The sequence below is a fragment of the Zea mays genome, chromosome 4 (genome assembly GCF_902167145.1).
Source record: "Zea mays cultivar B73 chromosome 4, Zm-B73-REFERENCE-NAM-5.0, whole genome shotgun sequence".
In the NCBI taxonomy this organism is placed as follows: Eukaryota; Viridiplantae; Streptophyta; class Magnoliopsida; order Poales; family Poaceae; genus Zea; species Zea mays.
In genome coordinates this window covers 139,171,686-139,188,967 of record NC_050099.1, presented here as the reverse complement: position 1 = coordinate 139,188,967, position 17,282 = coordinate 139,171,686, and the positions used below count along the sequence as shown (strand labels likewise).

The 17,282-nt window shown below is 47.2% G+C and overlaps 1 long non-coding RNA gene across 1 annotated transcript; it reads left to right on the top strand.

Annotated features, from left to right (window-relative positions):
• The first annotated feature begins 1,355 nt into the window (after positions 1 to 1,355).
• Positions 1,356 to 1,796, top strand: LOC103655540 (uncharacterized). The gene is made up of 3 exons (XR_002268783.1): positions 1,356 to 1,391; positions 1,469 to 1,618; positions 1,712 to 1,796. It is a non-coding gene; the product is annotated as an uncharacterized lncRNA (long non-coding RNA).
• The last annotated feature ends 15,486 nt before the right edge of the window (positions 1,797 to 17,282 follow it).

Genomic DNA, 17,282 nt, shown 5'->3' with positions numbered 1-17,282 from the left:
TTTTTTTTGCCACAGAACAAACAAAAACAATAGCTACAGTGGAAACAGATCCACTATGGCAAATGGGACCTGAATCTTCTTTTTAGAATCGCAGAGGTAGGAGATCTGAAGTTTTGTAGAAGGGAAGAACAACAACAAAAATTCATAACTTATTAGACACAAAATATATGTTGTCAAGTTACAACTACAACTCAAATTGAACTGATATATGACACATTACTATATTATATTGGTATTTCATCAAACAATTTAATGGCATGATAAGCAGTGGTAGATGTTGTTGGGCCTAAAAGCTATATCAGTTAGAGCCATAGTTCGACAGCAGGTGCGTACCTTTACATCGGCGAGCAGCGGGAGGAGTTTAAACCTGGATGCCATGATTTGTTGATAGGTAATATACATATCTGGACATATGAGCTTAATCATGGGGTGCACCTGCTTTGGATTAGCATCCTAATCCTCATGTATCCATTTGGCACAATAACGCTACTGCATCAGCAGTGGCACATCAATCAAAGGGGTTGTTTGAGCTTAATGGATGTATAAAGTACCATTCTTGCAGCTAGAGTTAATGTAAAATACTATTTGAGAGTGACCTAGCCCTGGCCACACATTTTAAGCAAACTATTTGAGAATTGCAACTACCCCTAGAGTGACCACATCTATAATGGTGCATACCAAACTGGAATTAAAAAAAACTTCATTTGCAGTGGTAGTTGCTAGAACTTATACATTGTATAACATGTCGCTGTTGAAAATATACCTGAAATTAACATGCCTGCTAAACATCTCCTTTTGTCCCCTTCTTAATCTTGTTCGATGTATCAGTCATAGTCAATGTTGAACCATATCCAATGGCAGTACCAGAAGCTAGCATGACAGTCTGGATTGACAACATGTCAACATCATATCATTAAAGATAGCGACAACTCTTGTAAAACTACATGTTTATGAGTTAAAATATACATCACCTCTCCTGCTAGTTCAAATATAGTGAACTTTTGTTTTATTTTGAACCCTGGTGGAAATTGCCTTAAGAAGAGAGAAATTTAATTAGCCTGGTGGAAGCAAGGGCGGGAAACACAAAGAATATCTTCACTGAATGTGTGTGTGTGTTTAAAAAAAGATATAGTAGACATTATCTGATATTCTCTTGTTTGTCACTCACGGTCACTAATAAATAACCTGTACGTTCAAAGGTTCTAGAAATGGAAGCTTATGTGCTGAACTACTTGAAGTTTGAAATGACAGCGCCTACGACAAAGTGTTTCTTGAGGTGCTTTTCTGTTCTGCCTCATTCTAGTAGAGTTTATGGACGAATCCAACTTCTGCCACTAACTCTTGTTGCTTACAATTGGAGATTTGCTCGTTCTGCACAGGCGTGTGATGAGGTACTGCTGCCAGGAATTACATGTATATGTGGCAAGCAGGGATTCTGTGATAATGCCTCTACTCTTTGTTTATACAGGATCCTGCTCTGCATCTGGAGTTCCTGGCCAATTACATCGCTGAGCTATCCCTGCTGGAGTATAGTCTTCTGTCTTACCCTCCATCACTAATCGCTGCCTCAGCTATTTTCTTGGCGAGATTTGTACTCCAGCCAACGAAGTATCCTTGGGTAGGTTGGCATCATATCTTCTTTGTGTAGCAGTTGTTGCCTGATGAGAATGATACTGTCTTGGTGGATGACACTCGTTACATCTGGAAGCAGAACTCCACGCTTGCTCACTACACGCATTACAAGCCGTCCGAGTTGAGCGAGTGTGTAAAGACACTGCACCGCCTTTCCAGCGTTGGTCCTGGGAGCAACCTCCCATCAATCAGAGAAAAGTACAGCTAGCACAAAGTAGGTGACCAAGATATTATTCTTCAGTTTAAAACAGCTCTACCGACCGTTAGTACTAATATATGTCTTCCTTCCTCACCAGTACAAATTTGTTGCGAAGAAGCAGTGCCCGCCACAAATCCCTGTCGAATTCTTCAGGGATGCGGCATGCTAGACAATAGAAAGAAGCCCAGCGGTTGCTTACTGGATTGCACAGATCAACCTGAGAACAAATCTTCACTGAAACTCGATGTGGCGGAGGGCATGCTAGACAATAGAAAGAAGCCCCGCGCCGCTCCACGAAGGGCGCCGCCACGTCAGCCGCGCGGAAGGGGGACGAGCCGGAGACGAGCAAGGACGGGAGCGAGATGTGGCGGAGGTCCACCTCGCCGAAGGTGAAGTACAGCAGCGCCACGATTGTGCACAGAATCTCGATCGATCGATGATCGCCTGACAGAAATTATTTTGTCCATCGGACGAGGCAGCACTGGACAGGAAGCATCCTAGCTAGTCGCCCAGCGAGCACAAGAAACCCCAAGAGAATGGTACGAAGAAGCTCCGTCACCTTAACCCCAGCGGCGAGGGAGCGTCGACGCGGTCCGGCGGTGTCGGTCCGGCGGCGCGGGTCCAGTGGCGGCGGCGTGGAGGGGATGAGAGCGTGTGAGAGACGGTGAGATAGACGAGTCCCGCGGGTTAGGGGTTTTGGATTTTAGTTAAGTTCGACGGTTTCCGGCTGGCCCACGAACTTAAATTAAAAACGTGGGTACCTACGTTTCTAATACCTTAAGTTCGACGGTTTTAGCTAGGCCGCACGAACTTAAATTAAAAACGTAGGTACCCACGTTCTTCGTCAAACCCATGAACTTAACTCAAATAAGAACGTCGGTACCCACGTTCTTAGTTTGCCCCACGAACTAAATATCTAAGAATTCGCTTAATGGCCACAAGGTGACATTTCCTTGGATCGCATTGAAATCTAGCACACATGCTTACGCTAAGCATAATATCCGGTCTACTAGCACATAAATAAAGCAATGACCCTATCATAGACCTGTATGCCTTTTGATCAACAGACTTACCTCCTTTGTTGAGGTTGACATGTCCGTCGGTTCCCATTGGTGTCTTCGCGGGCTTGGTGTCCTTCATCCCAAACCTCTTGAGAAGATCTTGAGTGTACTTTGTTTGGGAGAGGAAGGTGCCATCCTTGAGTTGTCTCACTTGGAACCCAAGAAAGTATGTCAACTCGCCCATCATCGACATCTCAAATTTTTGTGTCATCACCCTGCTAAACTCCTCACAAGACTTTTGATTAGTAGAACCAAATATTATGTCATCGACATAAATTTGGCACACAAAAAGGTCACCGTCACAAGTCTTAGTGAAAAGAGTGGGATCGACTTTCCCAACCTTGAAAGCATTAGCAATTAAGAAATCTCTAAGGCATTCATACCATGCTCTTGGGGCTTGCTTAAGTCCATAGAGCGCCTTAGAGAGCTTAAAAACGTGGTCGGGATACCTGTCATCCTCAAAGCCAGGGGGTTGTTCCACGTACACCTCCTCCTTTATTGGCCCGTTGAGGAAAGCGCTCTTCACATCCATTTGAAACAACCTAAAAGAGTGGTGAGCGGCATAGGCTAATAATATTCTAATGGATTCTAGCCTAGCCACAGGAGCAAAGGTCTCCTCGAAATCCAAACCTGCGACTTGGGCATAATCTTTTGCCACAAGTCGAGCCTTGTTTCTTGTCACCACCCCGTGCTCGTCTTGCTTGTTGCGGAACATCCACTTGGTTCCCACAACATTTTGCTTGGGACGTGGCACCAGGCTCCAAACTTCATTCCTCTTGAAGTTGTTGAGCTCTTCCTGCATGGCCAATACCCAGTCCGGATCTTGCAAGGCCTCTTCTACCCTAAAAGGCTCAATAGAAGAGACAAACGAGTAATGCTCACAAAAATTAGCTAATCTTGAGCGAGTAGTTACTCCCTTGCTTATGTCACCCAGAATCTGGTCAACAGGGTGATTCCGTTGGATCGTCGCTCGGACTTGAGTTGGAGGGGCCCGTGGTGCTTCTTCCTCCATAGCTGGTTCTTATTGTGCTCCCCCTTGACCACGCGCCTCTTCTTGAGGAACCTGTTCATCATCTTGAGTTGGGGGATGCATCATCATTGAGGAAGAAGGTTGATCTTGCTCTTGTTGTTCCTGTGGTCGCACATCTCCAATCGCCATGGTACGTATTGCGGCCGTTGGAACATCATCTTCATCTACATCATCAAGATCAATTTGCTCTCTTGGAGAGCCATTAGTCTCATCAAATACAACGTCGCTAGAGACTTTAACCAAACCCGATGATTTGTTGAAGACTCTATACGCCCTTGTATTTGAGTCATACCCTAGTAAAAACCCTTCTACTGCCTTGGGAGCAAATTTAGAATTTCTATCTTTCTTCACTAGAATGTAACATTTGCTCCCAAATACACGAAAGTATGAGACGTTGGGTTTGTTACTGGTAAGAAGTTCATACGAGGTCTTCTTGAGGAGGCGATGAAGGTAGAGCCGGTTTATGGCGTGGCAAGTTGTGTTCACAGCTTCCGACCAAAACCGCTCCGGCGTCTTGAACTCTCCAAGCATCGTCCTTGCCATGTCGATAAGCGTCCTGTTCTTCCTCTCTACCACACCATTTTGCTATGGTGTGTAGGGAGCGGAGAACTCGTGCTTGATGCCTTCTTCCTCAAGGTACTCCTCCACTTGCAGATTCTTGAACTCGGACCCGTTGTCGCTTCTTATCTTTTTCACCTTGAGCTCAAATTCGTTTTGAGCCTGCCTTAGAAAGCGCTTAAGGGTCCCTTGGGTTTCTGATTTATCCTGCAAAAAGAACACCCAAGTGAAGCGGGAAAAATCATCAACAATTACTAGACCATACTTACTTCCCCTGATGCTAAGGTAGGCGACGGGTCCGAAGAGTTCCATATGTAGTAGCTCCAGTGGTCTTGATGATGTCATCACATTCTTGTTGTGATGAGTGCTTCCCACCTGTTTCCCTGCCTGACAAGCTGCACAAGGTCTATCTTTTTCAAAGCAGACATTGGTTAGTCCTAACACATGTTCTCCCTTTAGAAGTTTATGAAGGTTCTTCATCCCAACATGTGCTAGACGGCGATGCCACAGCCAGCCCATGCTAGTCTTAGCTATTAAGCATGCATTTAGATCGGCCTCCTCTTTCAAAAAATCAACTAAGTAGAGTTTGCCGTCTAATACACCCTTAAACGCTAATGAACCATCACTCGTTCTAAAGACAGAAACATCAACATTTGTAAACAAGCAATTGTAGCCCATGTGGCACAATTGACTTATAGACAGGAGATTATATCCTAATGACTCTACTAAGAATACATTGGTTATGGAGAGCTCTCTTGTGATGGCTATCTTTCCCAAACCTTTAACCTTGCCTTGGTTCCCATCTCCAAAAATAATCGTGTCCTGGGAATCTTTGTTCTTGACGTAGGAGGTGAACATCTTCTTCTCCCCCGTCATGTGGTTTGTGCATCCGCTGTCTATAATCCAGCTTGAGCCCCCGGATGCATAAACCTGCAAGGCAATTTACACTTGGGTTTTAGGTACCCAACTCTTGTTGGGTCCTACAAGGTTAGTCACAATGATCTTTGGAACCCAAATACAAGTCTTATCTCCCTTGCATTTGGATCCCAATTTTCTAGCAACTACTTTTTCATTTTTACATACAAGTGCAAATGAAGTGTTGCAAGCATGGTAAATTGTAGAAGGTTTATTACATACTCTCCTAGACACATGATGCATAACCTTACTTTTCCTAGGCCTACCATGCACAAAAGTAGAGCTAGAGGCAAACATAGCATGTGAGTCATCAACATAACTCCTATTAAAATGATCATTGCTAGAAAATTTCCTATCATAAATGAAAGCATGATTCTTTTGATTGCTACTAGCCATAGGAGCCTTCCCTTTCTCCTTGTTGGGAATGGGAGCCCTTTGGCTTGTTAAGTTCTTGGCTTCCTTACGAAAGCCAAGTCCATCCTTAATTGAGGGATGTCTACCAACAGTGTAGGCATCCCTAGCAAATTTTAACTTATCAAAATCAGTCTTGCAAGTCTTAAGTTGAGCATTAAGACTTGCCACCTCATCATTTAATTTGGTAATAGATGCAAGATGTTCATCACAAGCATTAATATCAAAATCCTTGCATCTATTGCAAATGACTACATGTTCTACACAAGATTTAGTAGTATTAGCTTTCTCTAGTTTAGCATTTAAATCATCATTTAAAATCTTTAAACTAGAGATTGATTCATGGCACATAGACAATTCAGAGGATAACATTTCATTTCTTTTAGTTTCTAAAACAAAAGACTTTTGTACACTAACAAATTTGTCATGTTCTTCATATAAAATGTCCTCTTGCTTCTCTAGCAATCTATCTTTTTAATTTAGAGCATCAATTAACTCATTAATTTTATCTACTTTTGCTCTATCTAAACCCTTAAATAAATTGGTATAATCTACTTCATCATCACTAGAATCATCATCGCTTGAAGTAGTATACTTAGGGGTTTCTCGAACGCTTACCTTTTTCTCCTTTGCCATGAGGCAACTGTGACGTTCGTTGGGGAAGAGAGAGGACTTGTTGAAGGCTGAGGCAGCAAGTCCTTCGTCGTCGGAGTCGGAAGAAGAGCAGTCCGAATCCCATTCTTTGCCAGGGTGCGCCTCGCCCTTCGCCTTCTTGTAGGCCTTCTTCTTTTCCCTCTTCCCATGCTTTTCTTGTTCCTGGTCATTGTTATTATCGGGGCATTGCGCTATAAAATGACCAGTCTTACCGCATTTAAAACAGGAGTGCTTTCCCTTTGCTTTGCTCTTGTTGGGATACTCCTTGCGTCCTTTTAGCGCGGTCTTGAAACGCTTTATGATTAGAGCCATCTCATCTTTGTTTAGCCCGGCAGCCTCAACTTGTGCCACCTTGCTTGGTAGCGCCTCCCTGCTGCTTGTTGCCTTGAGCGCAATGGGCTACGGCTCGTAGATGGGCATGGGGCCGTTTAATGCATCATCAACATACCTTGCCTCCTTGACCATCATGTGCCCGCTCACAAATTTTCCGAGTATTTCCTCGGGCGTCATCTTTGTGTACCTGGGATTTTCACGGATGAGGTTCACAAGATGAGGGTCAATAATAGTAAAAGACCTGAGCATAAGTCGGACGACGTCGTGGTCCGTCCATCTCGTGCTCCCATAGCTCCTAATCTTGTTGACCAGGGTCTTGAGCCTGTTGTACGTCTGTGTTGGCTCCTCTCCCCTGATCATAGCGAACCTTCCCAGCTCGCCTTCCACCAACTCCATTTTGTTGATCATGGTGGCGTCGTTTCCCTCATGTGATATTTTGAGGGTGTCCCAGATTTGCTTGGCGTTGTCCAAGCCGCTCACCTTGTTGTACTCATCCCTGCACAAAGATGCTAGCAAAACAGTGGTAGCTTGTGCATTTTTATGAATTTGCTCGTTAATAAGCACATGGTTATCCGTACTATCAAATTGCATTCCATTTTCAACTATCTCCCAAATACTAGGATGGAGAGAGAATAGATGACTACACATTTTGTGCCTCCAAAAAGAGTAGTCCTCTCCAACAAAGTGTGGAGGTTTACCAAGAGGAATTGAAAGCAAATGAGCATTGGAATTGAAAGGAATACAAGAATAATCAAATGAAAAATTTGAATTAACCGGTTTCTTTTTCTCGTTGTCATCGTCTCTTGGTGAAGAGGAAGATTCGTCGCTGTCATAGTAGACGATCTTCTTGATGCGCCTCTTCTTCTTCCCGTCCTTCTTCTTGTGACTCGAGCCAGAGTCAGTGGGCTTGTCATCTCTTGGCTCGTTGAAGATGGACTCCTTCTCCTTATCGTTGACCACCATCCCCTTTCCCTTAGGATCCATCTCTTCGGGCGATTAGTCCCTTACGTGAAGAGAACGACTCTGATACCAATTGAGAGCACCTAGAGGGGGGGGGGGGTGAATAGGTGATCCTGTATTCAATACTAAATAGCCACAAGCTTGGTTATAAAGATGTTAGTGCAATAGAACCAAGTGGCTATAGAGCGAGCTCTTGCAAATCACAATAATCACAGAGAAAGACAACACAAGAGACACAATGGTTTATCCCATGGTTCGGCCAAGTATAACACTTTCCTACCTCCACGTTGTGGCGTCCCAATGGACGAGGGTTGCACTCAACCCCTTTCAAGTGATCTGATGATCAACTTGAATATCACGATATTTTTCCTTATAGTTTTCTTCCCGTTTGCGAGGAATCTCCACAAGTTGGAGCCTCTCGCCCTTAGAAAATTGATCACAAAGAAAGCACGGAGTAAGGTTGGGAAGAGCAACACACACTAGAATTAAATCCACACCGCAGACACGCACACAAGTGAGAAGATGAGCACACAAAACACGCGCGGGGAGTTTACAACTCGAAAAGTGCTCCAATCTCAATAACAAGGAACGATTGCGTGAAAGTGAGGACTAGAAGTCTTGGAATGCTTAGAGTGTGCTTGGTTGACTCCTCCATGCGCCTAGGGGTCCCTTCTATAGCCCTAAGGCAGCTAGGAGCCGTTGGAGGCCAACAAGGAAGGCCAAAGTTGCCTTCTGTCGGGTGGCGCACCGGACAGTCCGATGCACCACTGGACAACCACTGTTCATGTCCGGTGCACGATCTCCTTCCTATTTTGGCACAGACGACCGTTGCAGATTTGTGGCAGTTGGCGCACCGGACATTGTCCGGTGCACACCGGACAGTCCGGTGCCCCCTGCCGACCGTTGGCGCGGGCCACGCGTCGCCCGCGGATTGCGCGGCCGACCGTTGTGCTGGCGACCGTTGGCTCACCGGACAGTCCGGTGCACCACCGGACAGTCCGGTGAATTATAGCCGTACACCGCCAAGTTTTCCCGAGAGTGGCCTATTCACCGGAGTTCAGCCTGGCGCACCGGACACTGTCTGGTGCACCACCGGACAGTCCGGTGTTCCAGACTGAGCAGAGTCTTGGTTGTACCAAGCCAAGTCTTTTGCATCTCTTTTCTTTTCTTCTTTTCTCTGTTTCTAGCAATTAGACAATATATGTTAGTACTCAAAACAATGTACTAAGTCTAGAAACATATCTTGTTACATGATTTGCACTTCTCTCTTCATTTGACACATAATAACTCAATCACTATGTGTTGGACACTTAATCACCAAAACATTATAGAAATGGCCCAAGGGCACATTTCCCTTTCACAAACACATTTGTTTGGGCAAATCAAGAGATATTCCAATGGAAAAATTGATCAAGTACCAAAAACTCCCCCTTTTTCACATAATCCAAAATTCTCCCCCACAAGAGACCAAATTTTGTAATTAGAGTATTTTGACAAAATCAAATTCTAACTCTACTCTTTTCAAAATTCTCAAGTGGTAGCTGATCCATTTGCTTTGGCCTTAATTTCTCCCCCTTTGGCATGAAGCACCAAAACAGGATCATTCTTGGCCCTTTAACCCCATTGCCTCACCAAAATGTCAATTAAGAGCAAAAGGCAATGAGAGCATAAGTATGAATTTGGAGGTGAGTACACTAATACCGGAGTGCAGTTGAAGTCTTTGCATTGTCCAAGTTCACCTTTCCCTTTTAATGCACCTTTGAGACTACATCAAGTATACTCAAACAAACAGATTAGTCTCAAGGGTTCAAGTTGTAGCACATCTCCCCCTAAATATGTGCATCATTTACACATGGACTTGTGAGGTCCAGGGATCCCTTGCACAACTTGAGCACCATAAATAAGCAACAAATCACATAAATGCATGAAGTAACATGATCAAAGATATAGAACACATGTATGCTACAGATCAATCCAAGTTACGCGAATCTAAGACATTTAGCTCACTACGCAACCTGCAAAAGGTTTTCTCATCCAACGGCTTGGTGAAGATATCGGCTAGCTGGTTCTCGGTGCTAACATGGTACACTTCAATATCTCCCTTTTGCTGGTGGTCCCTTAGAAAGTGATGCCGGATGTCTATGTGCTTAGTGCGGCTGTGTTCAACAGGATTGTCGGGTACCATAATTAGGGGTACCCCCAACACTCCTAAACTCGGTTGGTAATCACCATCATCGCAAATTGCATAGACTGATGGGCGCAATTCAGGTCAAGGCTTCATCTACTCAAGGGACGCAATCTCGCCTCGCCCGAGCCCAGCATCGGACGAGAACAGTAGTCCCAGGCGAATTAACCGACCGTATCGCAGGCGCATTCAATGCAAGGATCGCCTGGCGCCTTATCCTGACACACGTGCCTCAGTCGGCAAGGTCGAAGTGACCGCAGTCACTTCGCCCTCCCACTGACTGACCTAACAGGAAAACAGCGCCACTCGCCCCTCTCCGACTGCTGTGCCACCCGCCAGGGTGAGGCTGACAGCAGCTGAGTCCAGCCTCAGGCGCAACAGGAAGCTCCGCCTCGCCCGACCCCAGGTCTCGGCCCCCGCCTCGGCCTCGGAAGATGGTCTCCGCCTCGCCCGACCCCAGGGCTCGGTCTCAACCTCGACCTCGGAAGGTGGTCTCCGCCTCGCCCGACCCCAGGGCCCAGCCTCAACCTCGACCTCGGGAGGAATCGCGTCCTCGCCCGACCCCGGCCTCGGCCTCAGGAGGAGCCTCCACCTCGCCCGACCTTGGGCTCGGACCGACCACGCTGCAGGGGGTACATCATTACCCTACCCCTAGCTAGCTCAGGCTACGGGGGAACAAGACCGGCGTCCCATCCAGGCTCGCCCCGGTAACAAGTAATGATGGCTCCCCGCGTGTGTCCATGACGACGGTGGCTCTCAGCCCCTTACGGAAGCAAGGAGACGTCAGCAAGGTCCCAATAGCCCCAACAGCTGTGCTTCTACAGGGCTCAAACGCTCCTCCGACGGCCACGACACCACGTACACAGGGCTCTAGCACCTCTCCGACAGCCACGTTGGCATGTACATAGGGCTCTGGCTCCTCTCTGCCGGACACGTTAGCATATTGCTACACCCACGGGCGGAGCCAGGTGTAGACCAACCTGGGCTCTGGCCCCCCCTTGTCGCAAAAAAAACCCCAGGTAGGTATAAAAAAATCGAAGTATAAACTACATGGCCCACGGGCCGAGGATGTCCGATGCCAAGTTGTTGGCTTTACGGGCCTTACGGCCTCGCCGCTGGCGGCTGACACTTCAGTTCTAGCCTTCCAGGCAACAGCATCGCGCACTCTCTCTTCTCCGCCAAACTCCAAGGCTCCAAGCCGTTTTCCGTCCGTGCAAGTGTGCGACCGTGCCGCCGTCGAATCATCGCTCTCAGTCTCAGCACTCAGCAGTCACCACCTCGCGCACGCTGTCAATTCAAACACCCCAGCGCTATTCAGGTTAGGCATGCTCTAATTTCTCTTCTCCTTCTTATTTTGATTCGATTTTGCTCAGTACGGTAGTCTATATCTCTAACCTGAACCCTAGTTACCAGTTTAGATACTGAGTAATTTCTTTTACTTATAGCAATGGTTCAAAAATCCATCCAATCATTTTGCAAAAGAAGAAGGGATGAACCAGAACCAGTTGTTGAGCAACCTATAGTTGTTGCTGCTGGTGCCAATTTTCAGAGGCAAGATGAAGCTGTTATTTTTCGGGGTATCGAATTTTTAGAGCGAGATCCGGCCAAACGCCCACAAATTTGGGAGTATCCAAGCAACCAACAAGATGAAGTACGACGAGCATACTTGATTTTAGGTCCAATGCAACCAAAACTTCAAAGTTATAAGCCATCAGGGCCAACAGGTCATCAGCGGCGTTTTCAGTACCATTGGTTTAGTCAATTTCCCTCTTGGTTGGAATATTCAGAGAGCATTGAACGTGCTTTTTGTCTTTATTGCTTTGTTTGTAGCAAAAACATAAATAAAAGGAGTGGTTTTGATGTCTTCACAGCACAAGGTTTTGATAGTTGGAAAAAGGTTCATGATGGGAAAAAATGTGCATTCCTGGCTCATATAGGATCTGATCCTTGCTCAGTTCACAATAATGCAGTGAAAGAATGTCAAACCTTGTTGAATCAACCAAATCACATAGCAAATCTGTTTTTGGTGACAAGTGACCGGGAGAAAGAAAGAAATCGTCTAAGGCTCAAGACATCAATTGCGGCTGTTAAGTGGTTGACATTTCAGTCTTGTGCTTTGAGAGGTCATGATGAGACAACAGGATCAAAAAACAGAGGCAATTTCATTGAAATGGTAAAACTTCTTGCAGAATTTAATCCTGAGATTGCAGGTGTCGTTTTGGAGAATGCTCCACTCAATGCCAAATATACATCACCTGATATTCAAAAGGAGATCTTGAGTGTTATTGCAATGAAAATTAGAAAGCATATTCGTGATGAAGTTGGGGATGCGAAGTTCTCAATTCTTGTAGATGAAACATGTGATGTATCCAAAAGAGAGCAAATGGCTCTTGTTCTCAGATTTGTTGATAAAGATGGTGTTTTACAAGAAAGGTTCTTTGATTGTGTTCATGTAACAAACACTAGAGCACTGACACTGAAACAAGAATTGTCTCATGTATTGGCAATCCATTCCTTTGATATACAAAACCTTCGAGGCCAAGGATATGATGGTGCTAGCAACATGAAGGGAGAATTGAATGGTCTGCAGGCACTTTTTCTTAGAGAATGTCCGTATGCATACTACGTTCATTGCTATGCCCATCGTTTACAACTTGCTCTTGTTGCTGCAGCAAAAGATGTGGTGCCTGTTAGCCAATTTTTTTTCAGAAGCTGTTGTTTATCGTGAACACAGTTGACTCATCATCCAAGCGTCACGATGAGCTTCATGATGCTCAAATGGTTGAACTTGCACGCATGTTAGCTATTGACGAGCTTGAGACCGGTAAAGGAGTGAATCAGATCCGCTCATTGAAACGTCCAGGAGAGACGAGGTGGGGTTCACACTTAGGCTCTATTTCATCCCTTATTGACATGTTCAATGCTGTCAGTTCAGTTCTACAAAACTTAGCTGCAGATTCATCTGCTGGTGCAAACCGGGCCGATGGAGATACTTCTTTCAACTATCTAATATCATTTGATTTTGTATTTGTTCTATGTATGATGAGGGATATATTAGATATCACTGAATATCTTGGTCAAGCTTTACAGAAGAAAACACAAGACATAGTAAATGCTATTCGTCTTGTGCATTCAACAAAAATCCTTCTTGAACAAATGAGATCAGACAATGGTTGGGAAACGTTTATTTGCAAAGTTGTTGACTTCTGTATGAATCATGGAATTAGCATACCAAACTTTGATGAAATATATATATTGCGCGGTGGTCGTGCTCGTCGTCAGCCTGATCATTTTACCAATGATCATTATTTCAGAGTTGAAGTTTTTCGGGCAACAATTGATACTCAACTGACTGAACTGAATCTAAAATTTAATGAGAAGGTGATGGATCTTTTATCTATTAGTGTCAAATTGGTACCAAAAAATGGATTTACCTCTTTTCAGGCAAGTGATGTGTGCAGCATGGTGGAGAAGTACTACCCAGCAGATTTCACCCAACAAGAGAGGATTGGATTAGAGTGCCAATTGAATCATTTTGTTGCTGAAGCTTCTAACAGTGAAGATATGGAAAATATTGCAACCTTAGCTGACCTTTGTCGATGCCTTGTTTCCTCAGGACGTCATAGGGTTTTCAACTTGATTGATAGATTGGTTCGCTTACTTGTTACTCTTCCTGTTTCAACTGCTAGTGCTGAGCGTGCTTTTTCTAGCTTGAAGATAATCAAGACAAGGTTGCGGAATAAGATGGAAGATGAGTATCTTGCTAATAGTTTACTAGTACATATAGAAGGAGGAATCGTGGGAAACTACAGCTATGATGATATAATTAATGATTTTAAGGATCTTAAGGAGAGAAAAGTGGTGTTCTAACATGTGTTTAAGCTAGTATAATGACATGCTTGTATTTTGGTATATTCAAGTAAAATGCTTTACTATGTACTGATACACTCATTATCAATATTATATTATTACAACAGAATTTTTGCCTTTTCTTCCACTGTAATTAGCTTGGTTTTGTGTCCAAAAGCTTTGATTGGCCCCCCCTTCACTCGGTTGCTGGCTCCGCCACTGGCTACACCCCCATTGTACACCTGGACCCTCTCCTTGCATCTATAAAAGGAAGGGCCAGGGCCCTCATACGAAAGGGTGGTCGCGCGGGACTCCCTCTCTCCCTCGCGAACGCTTGTAACCCCTACTGCAAGCGCACCCACTCTGGCGCAAGATAACACGAGCCACAGTTTTCCCCCCTTCGTGTTCCATCTCGCGCCAACCCATCTGGGCTGGCGCACGCAGCGACAATTTTACTCGTCGGTCCAGGGACCCCCCGGGGTCGAAACGCCGACAGTTGGCGCGCCAGGTAGGGGCCTGCTGCGTGTTGACGAACAACTTCCCGTTGAGTTCCAGATGGGTAGTCTCCAGCAACCTCTTCAGCCCGGGACGCTGCTCCGTTTTGGGAGTCTCGAGTTCATGTCCCTCGACGGCAGCTACGACATGGTACTCCTTCCTCCGCAGCGCGGCAGCGACAACGACGGCTGTCAGCCCGCCCGGCGGCGGCGGACTCGGCGATGTTTTCCCCCCGTGGCGGAAGAGCAGCATCCGGGTTTGTCCCGTTGCCTTCCTCACCACAGGAGGAGGAGGCGGGGCAACCGTGGCCAAGCAGGAGGTGGCACCTCGTCGGCTGTTGAGCAAGTCGACGACGCCGGCACCCCAGCGGGGGACATGTCGGGCGTTGACCTCGCGTCTGAGATGACGACGAGTGTCGTTTCCCCGCAACGTGCCAACCCCAAGCGGACAGATGACGCCAGCACTCTCACGGAGGACTTGCTGGGCGTTAGCCTCATGCCTGAGATAACGGTGCAGTCTATCCCCGACGTGACTTCGTCACCGTCCATCGATCGAGAGGTACCGTTCGTTTTAAACCCTATGCCTTTTAGATTCAGCTTCGATCCACCAAGCGATCCCGCTTCGGTAAGCGCTTTCATAAAGGCATATCCTAACCTTCCGGGGTACCATATGTGGTCAACCTGGGACCAACTGACGGCCGTCTCGACCTACGGGCCCCCGGGTTCCGAGGAAGACGACGAGCCTGACTCTGGTTGGGATTTCTCCGGGCTCGGTAATCCTAGTGCCATGCGAGACTTCATGACCGCATGCGACTACTGCCTCTCCCATTGCTCTGATGATGGCCATAGCCTTGACGACGAAGGTTGTGGCCCAAGTCGCGAATGTTTCCACGTCGATCTAGGGGGTCGCGACGAAGGCAACCACCTTGGTATGCCGGAGGACGATGATCCCCCTGGGCCTGCGCCTCGCGTTGACATCCTGCAGGAGCTAGCTGTGGTCCCAGTCCCTGCGGGGGGTCAGGACACACGGCTCGAGCAAATCCGCGAGATGCAGGCCAAGCTCGATGAGGAAGCAGGACAACTTGTGCAGCTCCGGCAAAACATCGAGCAGGAGTGGGCAGACCGAGCACTGGCCGGAGAAGCGCGTCATCACGCCCAGGACGTCCAGCGCTGTATCGCTGATGATGCCAGGGCAAGGCTGCCCCCAGCCTCCAGCGGGGTCGGCCAGAATCTAGCTGCAGCGACAATACTACTCCGAGCGATGCCGGAGCCATCCACCACCGAGGGGCGGCGTATCCAGGGAGAACTCAAGAATCTCCTGGAGGATGCCGCGGTCCGACGGGCCGAGAGCTCTGCCTCCCAAAGGCAAGGGTACCCCCAGAGCATCGCGCCGCGACTTCCCGATTCATGCGGGAAGCCTCGGTCCACACCGGGCGCACGTGGGACGCGACACCTGCAGCCCCGGGTCGCCTCGGCAACGAGCACCGCCGCCACGACCGTCGAGCCCGCCTCGACGAAAAGGTGCGCCGAGGCTACCACCCCAGGCGTGGGGGACGCTATGACAATGGGGAGGATCGGAGCCCCTCGCCTGAACCACCTGGTCCGCAAGCTTTCAGCCAGGCCCGTACGACGGGCGCCGTTCCCGACCCGGTTCTGAGCCTCGACTACCATCACCAAGTACTCGGGGGAAACAAGGCCGGAACTGTGGCTTGCGGACTACCAGCTGGCCTGCCAGCTAGGTGGAACGGACGATGACAACCTCATCATCCGCAACCTCCCCCTGTTCCTCTCCGATGCCGCCCGAGCCTGGCTGGAGCATCTGCCTCCTGCGCAGATCTCCAACTGGGACAATCTGGTCAAAGCCTTCGCTGGAAACTTCCAGGGCACATACGTGCGCCCTGGGAACTCCTGGGATCTCCGAAGCTACCGCCAGCAGCCAGGAGAGTCCCTGCGGGAGTACATCCGGCGGTTTTCGATGCAGCGCACCGAGCTGCCCAACATCACCGACTCGGATGTCATTGGGGCTGTGACACCCCAGTGTCACCTAAGGTTTATCTCAAATGCCAAACCAAGAACCATTATTTTATGTGAACCAAAGTAAGCATGAGCATCAAATTAACTTAAGTAAGAAGGAATTCACCAAGCATATGCTTAAAAGTATCATGATCAAAACAATTGAGACTTTTAAAAAGGTAAGAATATGTAACCCTAATAAAAACCCTAAGTAAACCCCATGAGCAAAAATTCAAGAAAATAAGGAAAAGGGTATGAAAAATTTAAAATTATGACTTGAGCCAATTATAAAAATTAAGGTATATTTAATAAGCAACAAGAAAGGTTGAGAAAGCTTAGCCAAAATAACTCAAATAAATCCCCAAATCAGCCCTTGAACTATGAACCCTTGGAGAAATTCAGATTTCTGAATTTCTGAATTTCAGACCTTTTCCCAAAGATCATCTGCGTTCTCTCTTTTTCGAAACTCAAAACTAGGAGATCCAAATATCAAAGTTGTACCAAATTTCCTTGAACACGTCCTGGAAAAGTTTGAACTCAAACCAAATTCATTTGACACGGTTTTGGCGCAGTTTGACCTCGGGACCAGGCATTCTGACACTGGCACCTTGGTGACGCTACAACTCCCTGTCCCTAGCCTAAAACCGCGTGACGTCCATACACAAAAGACAAAGCATGGTCAGGTGAACAAATCCTTCACAGCGATCTTGCCCAAATTCGCGAAGATTTGCACCCAACCAGCGCTTGAACATGGGCAGAGGCAACGGGAACATGTGTTCGACCGTGGCTGACACCCCCGGTTCACGCCCGTTCGCGCACCGCGCCTCCCAGTGCACGCCCGCACGCGCTCGCCAGTCCACGACCGCCCGTGCACCGCGTCGTGCCTATAAAGCCTTCCCAGGCACGCCCACTTCGCCCCGCACTCACCAGCACCGGCCGGCCACCTTCCCTTAGCTCCGGCGAGCTCAATTCCGCCCGCCATTGCCGC